Source organism: Megalops cyprinoides, chromosome 20 (assembly GCF_013368585.1).
Source record: "Megalops cyprinoides isolate fMegCyp1 chromosome 20, fMegCyp1.pri, whole genome shotgun sequence".
Lineage (NCBI taxonomy): Eukaryota > Metazoa > Chordata > Actinopteri > Elopiformes > Megalopidae > Megalops > Megalops cyprinoides.
This window is the reverse complement of record NC_050602.1, coordinates 9,052,393-9,069,648: the sequence shown is the minus strand read 5'-3', so window position 1 is coordinate 9,069,648 and position 17,256 is coordinate 9,052,393.

The following is a 17,256-nucleotide window of genomic DNA, read 5'->3' as shown; positions in this document are numbered from 1 at the left end:
TACAGCTGCCCTGCTAATTACAATCCAAAGTGGTGCCAAAGAAGATCCTGCTCTTTTTCTAAAACTAGGAGTCGTGCCCAATCTGAGAAGCATTTTGACATACAAGTGCACTCCCTGAGCAGAGCACTAATCCATCTTGTATGGCATCTCTACAGGGTCAAACGTCAAAGCGTCTGTGCACACCGGTCCCTCCTGTCCTTCCTGTGACATTACAGTGCAGTCACATTTTCCCCTATGCCTGCATTTACATACATTACCTGCTTTCTGGCCCCATCAACTGCCTCCATCCACCTTGGGAGGTGACCCAGTACCGTGCGGGTGGGATAGGCTGGCATGCGACAGGTGAGGGAACTGCACACAGGCCACAAATTACCTCAGACTTGACTTTGATTACAAAGATAAATTCCCTGGCTTTTCGACAGTAAACAATCTGTCTACAAACAGGACTGATGTCTTTTGGAGCCAAAAGACTCTGCTCTCTTGTTAGGCTGATGAACTGAAATAAAGACATTTTTATTCAAAATAGATGAAACAGAGTTAAAATGCAAACCATGAGGTCATTCACATTCGCATAAACGTGGGACTGGGGGTGCGATCATGACTGACTCCTTTGATTGTGGTTGCCAGAGTGACCTAAATGCAGAAAGAGGTCAAATAACTCTCTTTCATTCTTAAAACAATAATTCAGTACGAGTGTTGATAAACCAAACGCTGCTTCTAAAATAGAATGAATCTGAAATCAAAATACACTGACATGCAATAAAGGAAGAAGCTCCTTTCATCTTTTGTCTTTGATCCTCCCTGCAACAGGCTTGCACAATCTTTGAGATTCAGAAAGCCGAGGGGTATTTAAGCTTTACTCTTCTTTCCTTGATTGACGTCTTATGACACCACATTTTAACCAGGGCTGTGAAGCGTTGTTTCCATTGCCAAACAGACCATGACGAAATACAGACTAACATATTCTGTGAATTTTCACATAATACTACGGATTAAAATGCTGTTTTGAGATAAATCAGGAGGAATTTAACATTCATTAGGTATGGGCCATGCATCTTAATGTGCTCTGGTTCATTTGAGAATTCATTTGGAATTGGACAGCCGGAAACTAGGAACATTTTTTCCACCATCTTTTCCTCATAGCTGACAACCTGATCTATACATCAGTCAGTGCGGTAAAGGATGAGTACAGCTGCAGGTGACCACAGCTGATTAACTGCTGTCTTTGGTGCTCAATATTAATCCAGTGGAAGTTAGACACGGGGGCGCTCCGGAAACAAGAAGTTTGACTGGGCGTTTATTAATTTGGGTGAAATGTCAACAGCGAGCGCACCGAGCGATTCGTTTTTGGGGAAATTAATTTCCGCTGCAACGGGCTGGCAGGGCCGGTACCCAACCGGTGTTCAGTCATCCTGTCCCATCACTGTAGTGTCGCTCCGATGTGCATTCTTCACTCGTTAGGCTGAGAGCCGCTCAAGCACATGGACTAATTAAAGTGAGCTTAATTGAAATGTACGCGGAAATCCGTTTCTTCCTGTACGTTAACTGTACTATGGAAATGATGAATGTGTGAGCACAGCATGAAAGCAGATTTCTGGACATATTTACATGCAAACCGTAGATAGAATTGTTGTGGCCTACAGTGGTCAGGGGCCACTTTACATCAAAATGAGAAAAGTCTTTGCAGGCACACAAACAGGGATTGATGTGCATAGAAATCATTGACATTGTGATGCATTTCTCAGGTCTGGACACTCAATATCTCTTTTCAAATAACTGAACTTAATGTAGACCTTTTTGTAGTATTTTTCTTTATACTTTCCCAGCCCCTTTCTTACCAAATTTGGAACCACCAGTTGTACATTAGGATTGCTTCACCGTGGTAACCTCTCCAGAATCCTCTGACACACATGTACCCTGACTGGCCTCCACACCCCTGTCCCCAAAGAAATGCAGTCAGTTCCGCTGCTGTTGGCTCCCAGTCATTGTCAGCAGATGGCACAGACAGTGCCACTGTCAGCACATAACACAAAAGGTCTGAACCTGGGATCAGAGCGCAGCCTGGGCTCTGAACAAGAGCCTTGACTAACTGATCCAACTGGGTATTCTTACACTGAGCTTTTTTGAGATTTACATAAAACAATAATTTTTGAGGAATTAAAATTATACCATGATAGCACTGAGTCATTTTGCGCATCATCCTCTGATTCTTGTGTCATATACTTGTAAAATTATACGGACGCAAATACAATCCCCACAAACACAATCTGTTATGTAAGTTCTCAGATCAAAAAAAAATAATCAAACGATGCTGTTACAAGTGAATGAGTTTGCTGAACTCAACATTTCAGAACACACCCATATCAGTCAGTTAAAAATCACATAAAATTTCTTCTACCACAAAACAACCTTTTCACACAGGCCTCTAGTAGCATGATTTTAAATCAAGCCAAATGTTAGATTTTGCATGTATTTCTTTATAGCATTAAACAGCAATCATGTTAACCCTTTTCCTTTTTATAGTGCAGAAAAAAAAGATGAAATTGTCATTCAGTATATGCTCACATGCCCAGTAGTCTGCCAGACATCCAAATCCAAATCAGACCCAGCCAGGCTGTGACAAAACTTCAGCCTCTCACAGCGAGTGGATCAAATCTTGCATGGACCAGGTAAGGTTCATCACCAGGGAATGGTGATACAAATGATACAAAAAGAGGCAATGTGCTCAACAGGTGTCCTTTGATTGCACTGCTCACCCAGGGGGAGTCCAAACTGGTCGACCAGGCATCAGTGCCAGTTTCCACAGCTGAAAGCAAAGGCCCAGCAACAAAGAGAGGTCCCAGAGACCCCATGAGAGGCCTCAATTTCAGAATCACAGAATCAGCCAACAAGGTTGCAGAACTGAGCAATGGTACCACCTGACCCTGTAAAACAACAAGAGGTTGGGTGCTTTTGGTTTGTCTATTTGGAGAGAAACTCTTGTCAGAATTATGACTCAATTTTTACTCTGACTCTACAAGACAAATCGGGCCTCACAAAGACATCAAGATAGGAAGGACAGGAGCCCCGTAGTTGTTATTTAAATAATTATAGCAACATCTGAGATATTGCAAAATGGAAACACTTGACAATGTGAAAACATTGTAGCATGAAACCGAGACAACTAAAATCCCAGTGTTGAAGGCCAGCTCAGACTAGGTACCGGTGACCAAAAAAGTTCAACGGGATTCAGTGACAGTACTAAAAGTTTTATAATACTCTATAACACAAAACCACAAGCAGTTATAATAAGTGTTGGATCCAAATGCTTCTGCATAGCCAGTTTGGGCTCCAGATTGATGAATAATTCCAATCATGCTCCCATCAAGTCAACGCAGTACATTGGCATTAATGTGTGTAGGAACAAAACCTTATTTGTTTATTCATTATGTGAGTTAATATAAATTATTAATATCCCTAAAATAATATTATCATACACTCACAGACATACTCACATATTCATACTGGTAGTCCTGCATATATACTTACACATTTTATACTTACACACTCACACATATTTTTAGAGGCTTTTAGCAGTGAACCTGCTCAACGGACAGTCATTCGTACATTTAATGGAGTTAAACCACTGCTGCTACAGTCATTGCATACACAGTAAATTGGCTTGGCCTTCCTCTGTCTGCGCTCAGGCTGTTGCAGTACAAATAAGCCCAGTTAAGATGAATTACCTTTGGACCCAGTAAAACTATTGACCCATTAATCAACCAATGGGTAACACAAGTAGAAAGGAAGAGGTTTTCAGGAGCTAAAACCTTGGACCTCGATTCGGGACATCTAATTTATCTTTCGACCAGCGGTCTCTTACTGTGCCAGCGAGCTTCATCAACATCCAGGAACATCTTGGTGGAAGAGATGAGCATGGAGGAAAATCCTACAACCTTCTTGGTTTTCATTTTTCCTTTTTTTGTTATATACATATATCCCATGAGATCGCAAGCAGCTATTTGTGAAAACGTCAAGAGAGACGGATGATCGGTTAATTGTTAAGTCGCTGGTGGGGGCTGGTCTGCTGTACACATACCCCCATCTCCCCCCCTTCCCTGGGGTGCCCGGATTGCAGTCGGGGTCAGAGGCACCCGTTCTATTAACAAAGTGCTGACCCATTCAGGCAATTCCAGCTCTGTTTTGGAGCAGCAGTGTAGTAATAGTCAGGGAGTGTAATAATAGTGGTCATGGATAAAGCTGGACACACAGTATTGCTGAGCCCAGAGGGGGTCCTGCCTATGTAACTGAAAAAGGACAGTCCTGTGGAGCATTTGGTAGGGAATAAGCCTGTAAAGCCTTGTGACATATAAGTCTTCAGAGCCTGGTTATGTATATGTCTTCAAAGCCTGGTTGTGTATAAGTCTTCAAAGTCTGGTTATGTATAAGACTTTAAAGCCTGGTCGTGTATATGTCTTAAAAGCCTGGGTATATATAGTTCTTTAAAGTCTGGTGGGGTAAAAGTATTTTAAGCCTGAAAAAAGCCAATTTGAGCCAAAAATGAAGAATTTTATACTTACTTTATGCTATACAGCAGTTGCCTCTGGTTTACACAGCAACTTCACGATTTACTCACTGGCGATATTGGAGGCTGTGCTCCAAAGGGCTTTTATTTTTGTCTGTCTCTATAAACAGCACATTAAGCATAGGACCTATCCGGGGAAACCTTCTGCATCTGCATATTTATTTTCTTGATTGTAACAGTGATGCAGTCATTTTATTAACTTTTAACCTCTGGTCAAGAATAAATATAGACAAGGTAAGAGGAATCTGATGAATGTTTTTGGATGAATGGAAGGTAATACAACTTATGAAATAATCTTGTTTAGAAAATTCAATTATGCACATCTAGAAGCAGCTGTAGCCTTTAGGTATGAGTATGCATGACAAGGGACCTACAACCAAGCCCAGCAGTACAACTGTTATGACTGATTTAAAGCCAGTCATCACCACAAATTCATAAAAATGTGAGCCTGTATGGGGTGCCTGTCTTTACTGGCCCTTTGATACCCATTGAAATGAAGTATTTGCCAGGAACCTAGTAAGTGTTTTCCCTTGGCCATTCACTCCTTCCAGAACCACTCTTTTTTTTGCTCTTTTCCCAAACATCTGATTTCCCTAGACTGTGGCAAGCAGTACGGGTTTTACAAGGGTGCACGCATGAACAACCTGTGCTTCATGAATGTGTTGAAGGTGACAGAATTGTGTGCATGCTGTCAGTGGTGCGTGTAAAACATGGTTAGCTTAGGGGTCCAATGGACATGACTTATGATTTGTGCTGACGGAAGGTATTTCCCAGACACCTTGCACCTTGAGCAATGAATATCTTGAGCGTATACACAGACTGTGGTGATTGAGACTTCAGTGTGATCAGACGGCAGTGTCACGTTTTTGTGAGGTACAAATAATGGGCTTTCAGACAACAGGAAACAAAGGCATTTTTGGCTTGTAAGACTTTAAAAGGAAAGAAAAAAAACGTGACAGAAAAAAAAACCTTTCAGCCACGCTGGCAAAATAAATTGTACACAAGTTCCCTTTGTTGCGCCTTGCGAATCACAATATCCGTTCCCATTTTGAAGGGTGCTATATCAAACCCATGACTTGATTCATTTTAATGCAGAACAGTGTTAATAAATGACCTACGGTACACTCCTTACCAGCTATTTTCAAGAGGAGTTGCAAAACAAACCATAAACGTGTAGGGACACTGAAATTCCATTTCCCTGAAATGATTGATGCCACATATTCTATTCCACATTTTTTCCAGCCCTCCAGTACATATTGGATTTTTTTCATCTTAAAAAAGTAAAAATGTTAAAATAGTTTAATCTTCTGTTCTACTAATCTACTGTTCACAAAAATGGGAGTTTATTACAGAAAACACAAGGGTCACCAAATGTGCAGGGGACTGTGAGTGTAACAGCTTTACGCAGGACCAAAGCATGTTGTTTATGTCGTTTCTTTTCTGATCACGTACTGTAACAGCAAGCTGAGCAGAATCATTTCTCAATTTACTCTTTAACTTTTTTTTATTATGATGGAATCCGCAGCTGAAAAGGACTGAAACACCTTTAACTCACCCTACATAGAGTGAAATCAGACTGCATTAATTTTCATTTTTGAACATGAATTAATTTAGATTTTTGGAGGATTACTTGCACATTTGTATTTGCGTGCGGAACACTTTAACAGCTCTCCATTTCCCCTCATAATCCTAATTGAAGATCATCAAAAGAAGTATTGTCTGCGGTTATGCACTGCTGAATGCATCTCTTACTGTGAAGACACAGTCCTCATCTTCACAAAAAATTCCCCTAATGTATGCAAAGACTCGAGCTTTTTAATGTTGAGTACGTCATGTTTTGAATTATGAGTATGAGTAACCTGTAAGCCATGCCATTCATGCAAAAATCACTACCAAATCATCAAAGACACTTTAACTGCAGCTGTAATTGTTGATCCTTGTGTGTCATTTAGAACAGGTGGCATTAGAAGGCTCATTGTTATGCACCTAATACAGTACAAAAGCAGGTGTGAGAAGGTGAAGGAGGATCAGTTCTGAAGGAGCTGCAGAGCAGGGTTTTACTTTCTTTCTGTGCATGTAAAATGTCTGCCAGTCCACCGCAACCTTTTTATTTAATCTTATAAACAGATTTTGCGTGATACTCCACAGCTGATTCCTTAAAAACTGTTTATCATGACAAGCTTCACTTCACACTTGCGTATTAAATGAATGCGAAACAATGCAGCTTTTCTTAAAGGTATTTTTGATATCTTGGGCAAATTTACATGCAAGCACAAAGGAGACGTCAGACTGGAATTGTGCCTCATGGTGATCATGAAGTAATGTAGCCTAAACTGTAAACTATATGTAATGTTTTTCATGCCTCATCACACAGGCAATGCATATTAGGTTTTAATATTCATAAACCTGGCGTTCAGTGACAACACAAGTCAGCATAAAAGCAAACTCTAGTCTTGAAAGGAAATGGTGGCCAATGCTACTTCTTTTTCTATATGTAATCTAGTCATTTATTATTTATATAACACTATGAGTGGTACAGTGCTCTCGTATGCTTGCACCCTTTCAGTTGGATCCTCCATTTACATGCTTGAATAACCTGACTATTTCTTATCTCTGTCATTGAAAAACCTTTCTTCAAATGAATTACCCCAGCAAATAGGTTCTCTCATGTGCGGAAGTAATTTTCTTTCCTCCCAGCAGAAGCAATGCTTGAACACAAGAACTGTCCTGAAATCAGCTGTCTGTCTCTGAACCTTGATGTGAGGACATATTGGGCCTGCATTAGTACGCTGTGTAGTAATTCCAAGTAATGATTACAATCAGTTAAATAATATTGAAACTTATTGTTTTTATTTGGAAGAAAAGTGCTTTGAAAAAAAAATATCGTCAGTTCAGTGTGTCACAAAACTGTCTCTGGAGTTAGATTATTGTCCAGATTGACAGAGTCAGGCCATCCACCTGTTCTTTGCGATACGTGCCATGGGATCTTTAATCACCACACTAAGTAAGGACCTTGGTTTAAGGTCTCATCTGAAAGAATGTGTGTGTGTGTGTGTGTGACTGTGTGTGAAAGATAGAGAGAACTTATGTCATCAAGACATATGTCTTTTACATGGTTTGATTTTGAAAGAAAACCCCACTGGATAAATGCTGCTATTTAAATTTGCTGGAGTGTTGGAGCAGGATGTCCAGGGTAACCCTATCAGACAACCCCACTGTAACTTGTGATTTACTGGCTGCCTCCAAATGTCACTGCTGTTACAATGGGAAAATCTGAACATGTTCTTTAAATACAATATAAATACAGTATAAGTCTAATTTTAATTCCAAATTGTAAATTGGTATGTAAATCGATGCCCAACATTCATTAGACTAGTCACTGTATGTTGGAAAAGACTCTCAAAGGACACATACAGAATTTATTTTAAAGGTATAAATTACAGATAATTATGGGTCTTACTGTTTATCAACAGCATTAAGGCACTGAAATGCAGTAACCCAAAAATCGAGCAAATCCTTCTCCCACTATGTTCGGTGTGTAACCTATTAAGCTAAAATGGATATTAATCTTATTATGTTGATTTTCCTTTGTGTTTAACAGGATTAAACCAGTAATTGCAGATATTCCTGGGGGCTGGATTAAGACCGATCACTCACAGAGGGGCCAATGGGTAAATCTATACCAAACTTTCGACTGGAATGAGCTCAATGTCCTGTTTGATTAGCAGCTAATCCCTTAAAAATCATACCCCACTTTAGAAATGTCAGTTTTCCTACTGGTTTTAGGCCTTTGTAAAAAAAAAAAACCTTTCTTGGAATGCCCTTCAGCATTGAGTTTCTAGGTGTAATGTTTCTGTTTGACTGTGTGTGTGTGTGTGTGTGTGTGTGTGTGTGTGTATAAAACACTGAGGGATGTTTGTCTTTTACACTGGCTGTATCCTGATGTAGCCATTTTTGTCATCCTAATAAAACTATTGCCATCTTATCAACCTAATAAGAACACAGCCATCTTATCACCCTAATAAGACTTCTTATCCAAACAGATAATGCTGTGAAGATGTTTCTGAAGATCCCCTCCATTATGAGGCTGACAGACTGGCACTATCCCAAATCCCATTACAGAGGAAGCAATCCCCTTGTCTTGCCCGAACTACCACTGATCATATCTGCAGAGAGCCTGTAATGGCTTCCGAATGTCCAGATTAACCCTAATAAATAGATGAATTTTTCCCATGTTGCGCATTAATATTTAGACCCATTAATGGTGGCCATTCAGGCAGCTATACTGAACAGGGCAGTAATGTGTTGTAATGGTAAGTGGCAGGATGCACAACTCTAATGGTTGCCGATTCAATTCACAGGTGGGCTACCGCTGCTGTTCCCTTGGGGAAGGTACCTAACCAAAAATGTGCTGGTAAATATCCAGTTGTGTAAATGGGTAACACATACAAATTTTAAGCTGTGTAAACGTCTGGTATGTAAATTTAAGGAAATATACTGTGTGTGTACCAAGAGCATGATTTACCAGGCATAATAGGGCAACCTTGCGATTAAGAAATGATTTTTGGGATAGAGTCACTGTATACCTTGGTGACCTTGGTGTTGACATCCAAGTAATTTCACAATTTCCTTATGAAAACATAGGTTTTCATTTTTTACAAAGTCCTCACAACTCGTGCCAGGCAGGGTGCTTCTCATTGGAATGCTATAGATTTATAGATATATAGATTTCTGTGCTTTGACTAAAATGGTTTTTGTTCACATTGCTAACTACAGGCTTTGAGCATAACTAGTCTTTGGCATTCGGTGGCTGAGGTCACATTGACTGTGACAGCATTGAAACTGCGCTTTAAGGTTTCTGCCTTGTCCTGTTGTAAATTCAACCGTGAGACTACAGCACGGGATATTGCCATTGGGGCATTTACAAGATTATGCTGGTCAGTTGTCTGTGACTGTGCCTCGGTCTGTGCTGACAGTGTTTACCAGCGTTTTTATTCACACTGTAAGCCTGACCAATAAAAAACAGAGCAGGGTGCCACCACTTCATCCCCACACTGCATTCCTGGCCTATCAGAATCAGCTCCCCCATCCTGGTCATTTTTTAGGTCCTTTTGTGACAAGAGCAAGATGTATTCCTGCCATTCATTTCACGCTTAAGTATTTTTATGGAAACCCGTGATCCAAAAATAAGTCAAAATTTGAGTCAAGTGACCCACAGCAGATCTTATAAGTTAATGGTGCAATTTTACAGAAGGTGTCTATAGAGATTTACTTCACTGTATTTACACATATTTAGCCTCCTTTTGCTTCACAGAAATACACAGAAATAAACTACTCTACCCAGAGCCACCAGATTAGAGCATTTTTACTTTCATTTGCCCCTTTTATTAAGAGAACCAAACCAGCCCAAACATTGTTACCATTCTATTGGCACAAGGCAGAGACAAGGACAGTGATCTCTGTTAAGGTTATGCTTGTTTAACCATTTTTCAAACTGCAAACAATAGATAATCTGTAAAGAACATCTGCACAGAACATGTAAGGTGCTCCCATAGGACATCTCATGAACAAAGATATATGAATTGAATTACCTAAATAATTCAACGAGACAAAGATATTTCATGATGAGAACTCTCCCTTTCATCCCATTGCCTTTACACAGAAAATGCAAAACTTTCAGGATGAACAAAGAGTTTGATTATGATCATTTTTCCCCTCCAGTCATGAATTGCCATCTGTCTGGAAAATGCTGCATCTTCATTTTCTCCCCCTTTATACTGTTTATCTACAGTAATGAAACATTGATTACACTTTTTCTCCAAATTGGCAGAATGATGTAGGGTGCTCTCTGGTGAACTAGATTGAAAGATGTAATGTACCATGCTCTTTACATTAGTGGTGATCCATCATTTGTCACTAGCCTGCCAGCAGATGACAGGCTCAGAATTACCACACGCCAGGGTTTGACAGTCCTCCCAGTCTCATCTCTGATTCAGGCCGCGCATTTTTCAGGTGTTTAACCTGACCGAAGCTGTGTGGACGGAGCACTGCTCATTTAGAGGGAGGCTGCTGCCGGCAGCTGACATGCAGTGCTGATACACGGTTACTTATGCATTTTCACCCTGGCTTTGGAAATGCCAGTTGCACACGTTAAGATCGCCTCGGTGTGGCCCCTTATGCAGGACTGCTGGAGTATGATGAATGCAATCCTACAATACACTTGCAGGTCAAACTACGAGTTCCACAGTGCACCACATCTGACAGGTCATTAGAGTGTGCTTAATGAGGAGTGTGAGAAGGCCAACAGAACTATGGCCAGAACAAAGACAATTTCATTCCCCTTCTGTGTGGATTACATTCCCCTACACTTAGAGCCAGTGCCTTAACCAACTGAGCCACCCGGTAACCCACTTCTTTTAAATGTGCTTAAATTTATCTGGGATTATGAGAGACAAAAGAGGTGAGACTGTCTGGGAAATATTCTTTCTAGGTCTTATATTGCACAGATAAATCTGGCTGTACATCAAGCTGCACACTTTGTAAATGTTTAAATCTGTCCACTGTTACCCTGGAACTAGAGCATAAATGGGAGATTTGTTGTGAGCATGTAGGGGGAAAACCACTGGAGTCCTTCAGCCATGTCTGCACATCCTGCAAGAGTGGATGGCGAATGAGGTCCCACGAAACAGGACAGCAGCCACCACCCATTTCTGTTGTGCCTGAAACTTGGTGAGAACAGGACCCCTGTTGAACATCAAACAGTGAATGTGTAACCAACTCCTTAGCCATTGTCAGCTGATCTGCAGATTCCAGCAACCTCCTGTTCCCAATGCCGGGGGTTTTTGAGTACAGAAGGGATAGTTTTATGTTTCAGTCCTGGCTAGCACTTGCGTCTTGTGGACCTCTGTGACAAGTAACATCTCACCAGGTTAGACAGAACTTGAGAACTCAGACAGCGAGCAAGAGTGCATGGCACATTGTCCACTTCTTTTCAGTGATTTCATTCCTTCATCTTTACCAGAATTTACAGTCAATAAATATGCTCAATCATCTCAGTACCTGTTCCCAATTTGTATTCTTGATTATCACCTTAAACTTCCTATACTTACATGATTTCTTGCTCATTTACTTACATGGTGAGTTTAAAAATGGGTCCTCTGGATGATATCAGATACTGATTGTGACTAAATATTATGACTTTGAGGAGTAATTGATGATTTTGAAGGGCAATCTATCTCTTACAACTGAGCTGACAGGATATTCACACATCCAGCGTCATAATTCTAATTAATATAGACTGATCATAAAGAAATGGCATTTGCAAGTGGTGTGCCAAGCTGAACCTTATGCTGACTGTAAATTTCCATTTAAGGACTTTGTGAGGGTGTTTGCATTGACAGCGTGTAGATTTACATTTGCGTTGACATTTTGTCATTTAGCAGATGTTCTTATCCAGAGCAACTTGGAAAGAAAAACTAAATCTGATAAAGTCACATGAAAGACAGCACTCTACAGACAGCGGGGAATATAGCAGTGCAATTGACCATGGCTGAGCATGCATGAGCGCCTTAAGCAGTGCTGTGATAACTACCAATAATTAATTTCAGCATGCATCTTCTAGTTATCAAGTGAATACTACATACACAAATAAGGGCAGGGCACATGAAGAGGACTGAAGAGGTGTGTCTGTCTGTGATGGAAGATGTCCAGCAGCTCCTCAGTCCTGACTGCCATGGGAGGCTAATTCCTGTACATGGATTAACTGAAGTGGTGGAAGTCCAAGTTTTTCAGGCATTTTACTTGCAATGTAACTGGAGTCTGGTTGTGTGGGGAACCCTGACTTTTCAGAGGTACTCATGGAATTAAGAACAAGAATCGAGAACATTTTCAAGCAAAACGTGGCAGAGGGACAGAAATGATTTATTTTATGTAGAATAACTATTAACGTTTTAGGGACTGTAAAGTCCATAGCGTGCCACATTCTCAAAGATAACAGCCTAAGATAGGGATGCATCATGTAGAATTGCCGTCAAACAACATGAAAACCGTAAGAGATCTGAAGATCTCTCTCTCGTCTGAAATCCCATCAGGGCTTTGATACGGCACCTCAAGTTACACAGAGATCCGAATCCATACCTTTGGCCAAACAAACACGGCACATCAAACCAAACGCATCTGGGGAAATGACTCCGGCGTTAATTAGAAGCGATAATGTTAGAATATGCGCCACACCGAAGGGCTTGGGAAAACATAACAACTGGTGCTCTGCAGCAACCACATCAATCAGAGAGCCTTTCCAAAAAAGAATTTTATTATTCTAATGTCAGCTTGCTTTTTAAGTCCAAAGCGATACCCAATTAGGCACCCTAGTTAGCTGAGAATGTGCTGTCAGATTTAATGAGCAGGCCAGGTTATTATCGGAAGACTGACAAAGCACAACTGATGGAGAAATTAAAGTCTGGCAAGTGAGGCGGGCGATCTGTCAACAGCTCCTGCAATTGTGGAGGTCGTTGTTGTTTGTGTGCTGATGCACTCCTTTTTACTCTGACAGGTCTGTTTTTTTTTTTTTCAAAGTTACCGAGGATGGCGTTGCAAACCGCTGAAATTCAAAGCCTTTCTCTTTTTCACCCCACGTTTCAAGACTGCTAACATTGGGATTGACTTATTTTGAATGCATTCCCATGTCATGCCAAAGTGAGTTATGTGGAAAAATGTAACAAAATTTTAATATTTCTGTTGTGAAAGGCAGACGCAAGTGAAGGTTCTGCTCACTGATGTGTTCAGGGGCTGAAAAAAATAAACAAGGGGTGGGTTTCATGAATTTTATAGTGCACACATAATGAAATATAACCCTTTCAATGAAAGGTTTTTTCAGATGTCAGCTGTATTACCATGTCCAGCCAGTAAAATAAATGTCTAGCCAATCAAAAGAATCTCACATGATTGACAAACCCTCTGATATCTGTATCTTACTCTACTTAAGATTGAATTGGATTGTGGGGATAGTGTAAACCTGGATACTGTCAATCATTACTATATCTAAAGCGCTGTGAGCAATCAAGGATGCAACAAATGATTCTGGCTCAAATTTCACATAGGAACATGAGGTAGTTGTGTGACATTCATTTTCAAATTGAAGGAAATTACATACCTACATACATACATACATACAAGAGGTCCCTATTTTAAGTGAACCTGTTCAATATCTTGCGTGTCCTCCATGTGCTGATTGCAGTTCAGGCCCCTAGCATACACGTACAAGAGCGTTTATTTCTCTCCGTGGAAATGTTCCATTCAGCTGGAAGAGCTGCAGCGTTCAGCCACGTTTCTACGGTTGTGTGTTTTGATGGAGCTCGCTCTGATCCAGATCATCTCATTCATTGAGAATTCCAGTTAGCACAGTACACACTGGCCACCTTGCAATGCTCTTACAGTACTTACCTTTAAATTGGGTCTGTCCCTTCCCCAAGTGTGCAAGGAGTCTGGTAAGCCTGGATAACAGCATCACTGCAGCCACCATTCTGATGGTGTGCTCCCTTATAATGTATCTCGTGGCAGTCATGGCATTTTTTTTTCTCCCCAGTCAGACTTAATGCAGATTTGCACCAGATTTATCACAAATCACATTCATATATGTAAGCTACCTAGACCACTTCACATATGTTAGTCTGCAGTCTTTATGACAGCTGTTAGTGAGCCAACCAGGCAAGTTAGCAGAGCTGAACATCTGGCTAACTACTACTTAAGTTAGGTAAAGTTAGCTCACTCGCAACTAGTCTACAAGGCCTTTTGGCAAAAAAAAACCTCATCCTCCAAAATCACACAATTAGCAAGCAGGTTTGACAGGTAACACAGCTCTCTAGAATCCACATTTGAAAGAAGGAAAACCATTGCCGACATTAACTTTAAATTTCATCAATGGATTTGAGACTCATGCCAATTTACAGAAGCACAGATGTCCTGAATTCAAGTACCCTATTCTAAAAGCCAGAAGTCAGCTTGCAGAAACATAGCCTCGGGCATAGCTTTAAACACACTGACCTCATTGTCCTCTCAGGCATTGTGATATACAAAGCAGCCAGGTTTTTTTTCTTCTTTGTGTGTATTAAAAACCCCATCCACGTGCCCTATTCAAAGGCAAAGCTTATTAAAAGGCATTTATTTACAGAAAGTGTTGACATATGTTTTAATAGAGTGATTAGAAATAAATGGAGAGGATCAACAATGGAGAAGTGGAAGTAAGAGTGCTGTTACATGTCCTCTTTTCTTATTAGCTGGTGGTCTGGTGTGATGGAGTGCTGGGAAAAAGTAAAGTTCAGTAGAGACGTCTGGGACCCGATGACATTATATAAGCTCTGCCTGCCAGCAGCAGCAAGTGTTATAATTATATCAGCTGGGTTTAATAACCTGAGTTACATCTGCAGCAACCAGCAAAGGCCGCCGAGAGGAAGCAGCAGATTGTGTGCGGTGAAAGAGAGAATTCTGGGAAAATGTCAGCTGCCCACGCTCCGTCTTTGTAAAGATATGTTCACTGGAACTTCTGCCAAACTGGGTTTTTTTTTCCCAAGGGAAGAGGGAAAAAAACAAAGTGCAGAGAAAAGTCAAGATGATTGATTAACCAGAATCATTATCATTAGTTCCCATTTCCAAACCATTATATTCAGTTCCTTTGGACGTCTCGGAGCAATAATGACGACAAACAAACCCAGACCCCTGCTATATTTAACTGCGTTTTGTTTCATAACAAGCATTATTATAGTGTGTTGGGAAATCAATGGGCCTATTACATGAGGACCTTGTCTAACTGTCTCATTAACGGCACAAGCAGGGGCCTAATTAAATGGATTAATAACAGTGCCAAACTGGCTAATTGAGTCTGTCCTATAGTTTAAAATAATCTCACACATTTACAGTCAAAGTAGATATCCTAAATGCATCTATTGGTATGCTTCAACAGGAGTTTGAACCCATGGCGTGGTTGCAATGATATTAGTCAGTGTATTGACTAGATGATACTTGGAATCACCCTAAAGTTCGTTGTCTGAGAAGAATGCTAAGAAAAAGGTTTTATGCTTTTAGATACAATATTTCAGAGGTGATCAATTAAAAATGCTTGTTTATATTGAAGAAAAATCCCTTGAGCATGCTGATATTTAAATGAAAAGCACTTGTATTATTTTTACAATTTGACTCATTTGCACAAGGAAATTAGGAAGTACAACTCCAATACCCATTGAAAATTCTGACAAGCTTTCCAACTGGTGATTAGACAGTGCAATCAAACTTTAATTTAGAATAACTTCATATTTGAACTGATGCAGAAATTTACTCTGACTATTTTATACAACTGTGTAATAGCTGACCCCTAACAATGTGTTTGTCTAAATGGTGTAATACATATATCAATATAATGACTGTACACATTACATATTCTTTGCCTACTGCATATAAGAGAATATGCCTCAGGATACTGTTGACTTTAAAAGGTCTGACCTGCTGTTGAATATTTTAAATGTGTTTTTAAAATGTATATGTGTCTTGCATAAATTAATTATTTCCCAACAGAGCTGAGCATCAAGTTGATTAGTCTCATTACTGTCAGGCTGTAAACCCTTAGATAATCTGGCCATCATCAGTAAACAGTTTTTTTTTTTTTTGCAATTGGTTGTTTTTTAATGCATTTTATTATTACTCTTATTATTATGTTGTGTTATATAAAGGTAACGTCATTGATGGCCTTGGTCTCCATGAGTCATAATTGGTGATTATTTGAGGATTCTGTCCAAGAATAATAAGTGGATTCCTCCAAAGGTGCCACACAATCATTGTAATTTAATGCAGACTAAAAATCACTTGAATGCTACATTTACTGCTGGTGTTTGCTGTCTAAGGAAAATGAAATGGATGACAGTGAGGGCTTAAACCACCAATTTCCTCACTTTCAGTTATGGAGGACAAAAGCTATTATAAAGTTATTATAAAAAATAAATGATAAAGACATGTTGATAGTAAATACATAAATAAATACACTAATTAATTAATTAAATGTTGAAACATATCAACATTTATTATATATAAATGAAGACTCTATTCCTTTTAGCTTCTATGAATGTTCCAACATCACCCTTTTAAATGTTAAGGGATATAGCAGACCAAATTGATAAGTACTTTCTTTTGTCCACGCCTTTCAGTTTAGTAACCGTTGTTGCAAATGAATTCCCTTCAAAAAGTCTACCGTAGCCATTGGTTCTAAAATTCTGCACACCCTTAGCAGACGAAACAGGGCCGATCTGCTTAATTATCTCATGCAAGTGTATTTGTTCAGTTAAAAGACTAATTAACATGGATCACTGCTCCCTTTTTGCACTTCATAGTAATTATTCAAATATACCTAAAATGATTATAGTTTCACAATCTAATGCACAGTGTGTGTTATCATGGATGATATCGCCATGCTTGCCTGCACTGCCAGATGCCTGTGCTTTAATTCTTTTCCAGGAACCTTTTAGAATGTGTCTTTACTCCAGAAAGCTCCCTACACTTGCTGTGGGAAAACACATTTAAAAACCGCTCTGTTGAGATGTACCTGGACATGAACACGTTTTTAAGAAGGTGATTTCATACCGCTCTCCCCTTCTGAGATCTCTGCACCTTGTCTGTCCCCGCTTCGCAAACTGTGGCTTTGACAGAAA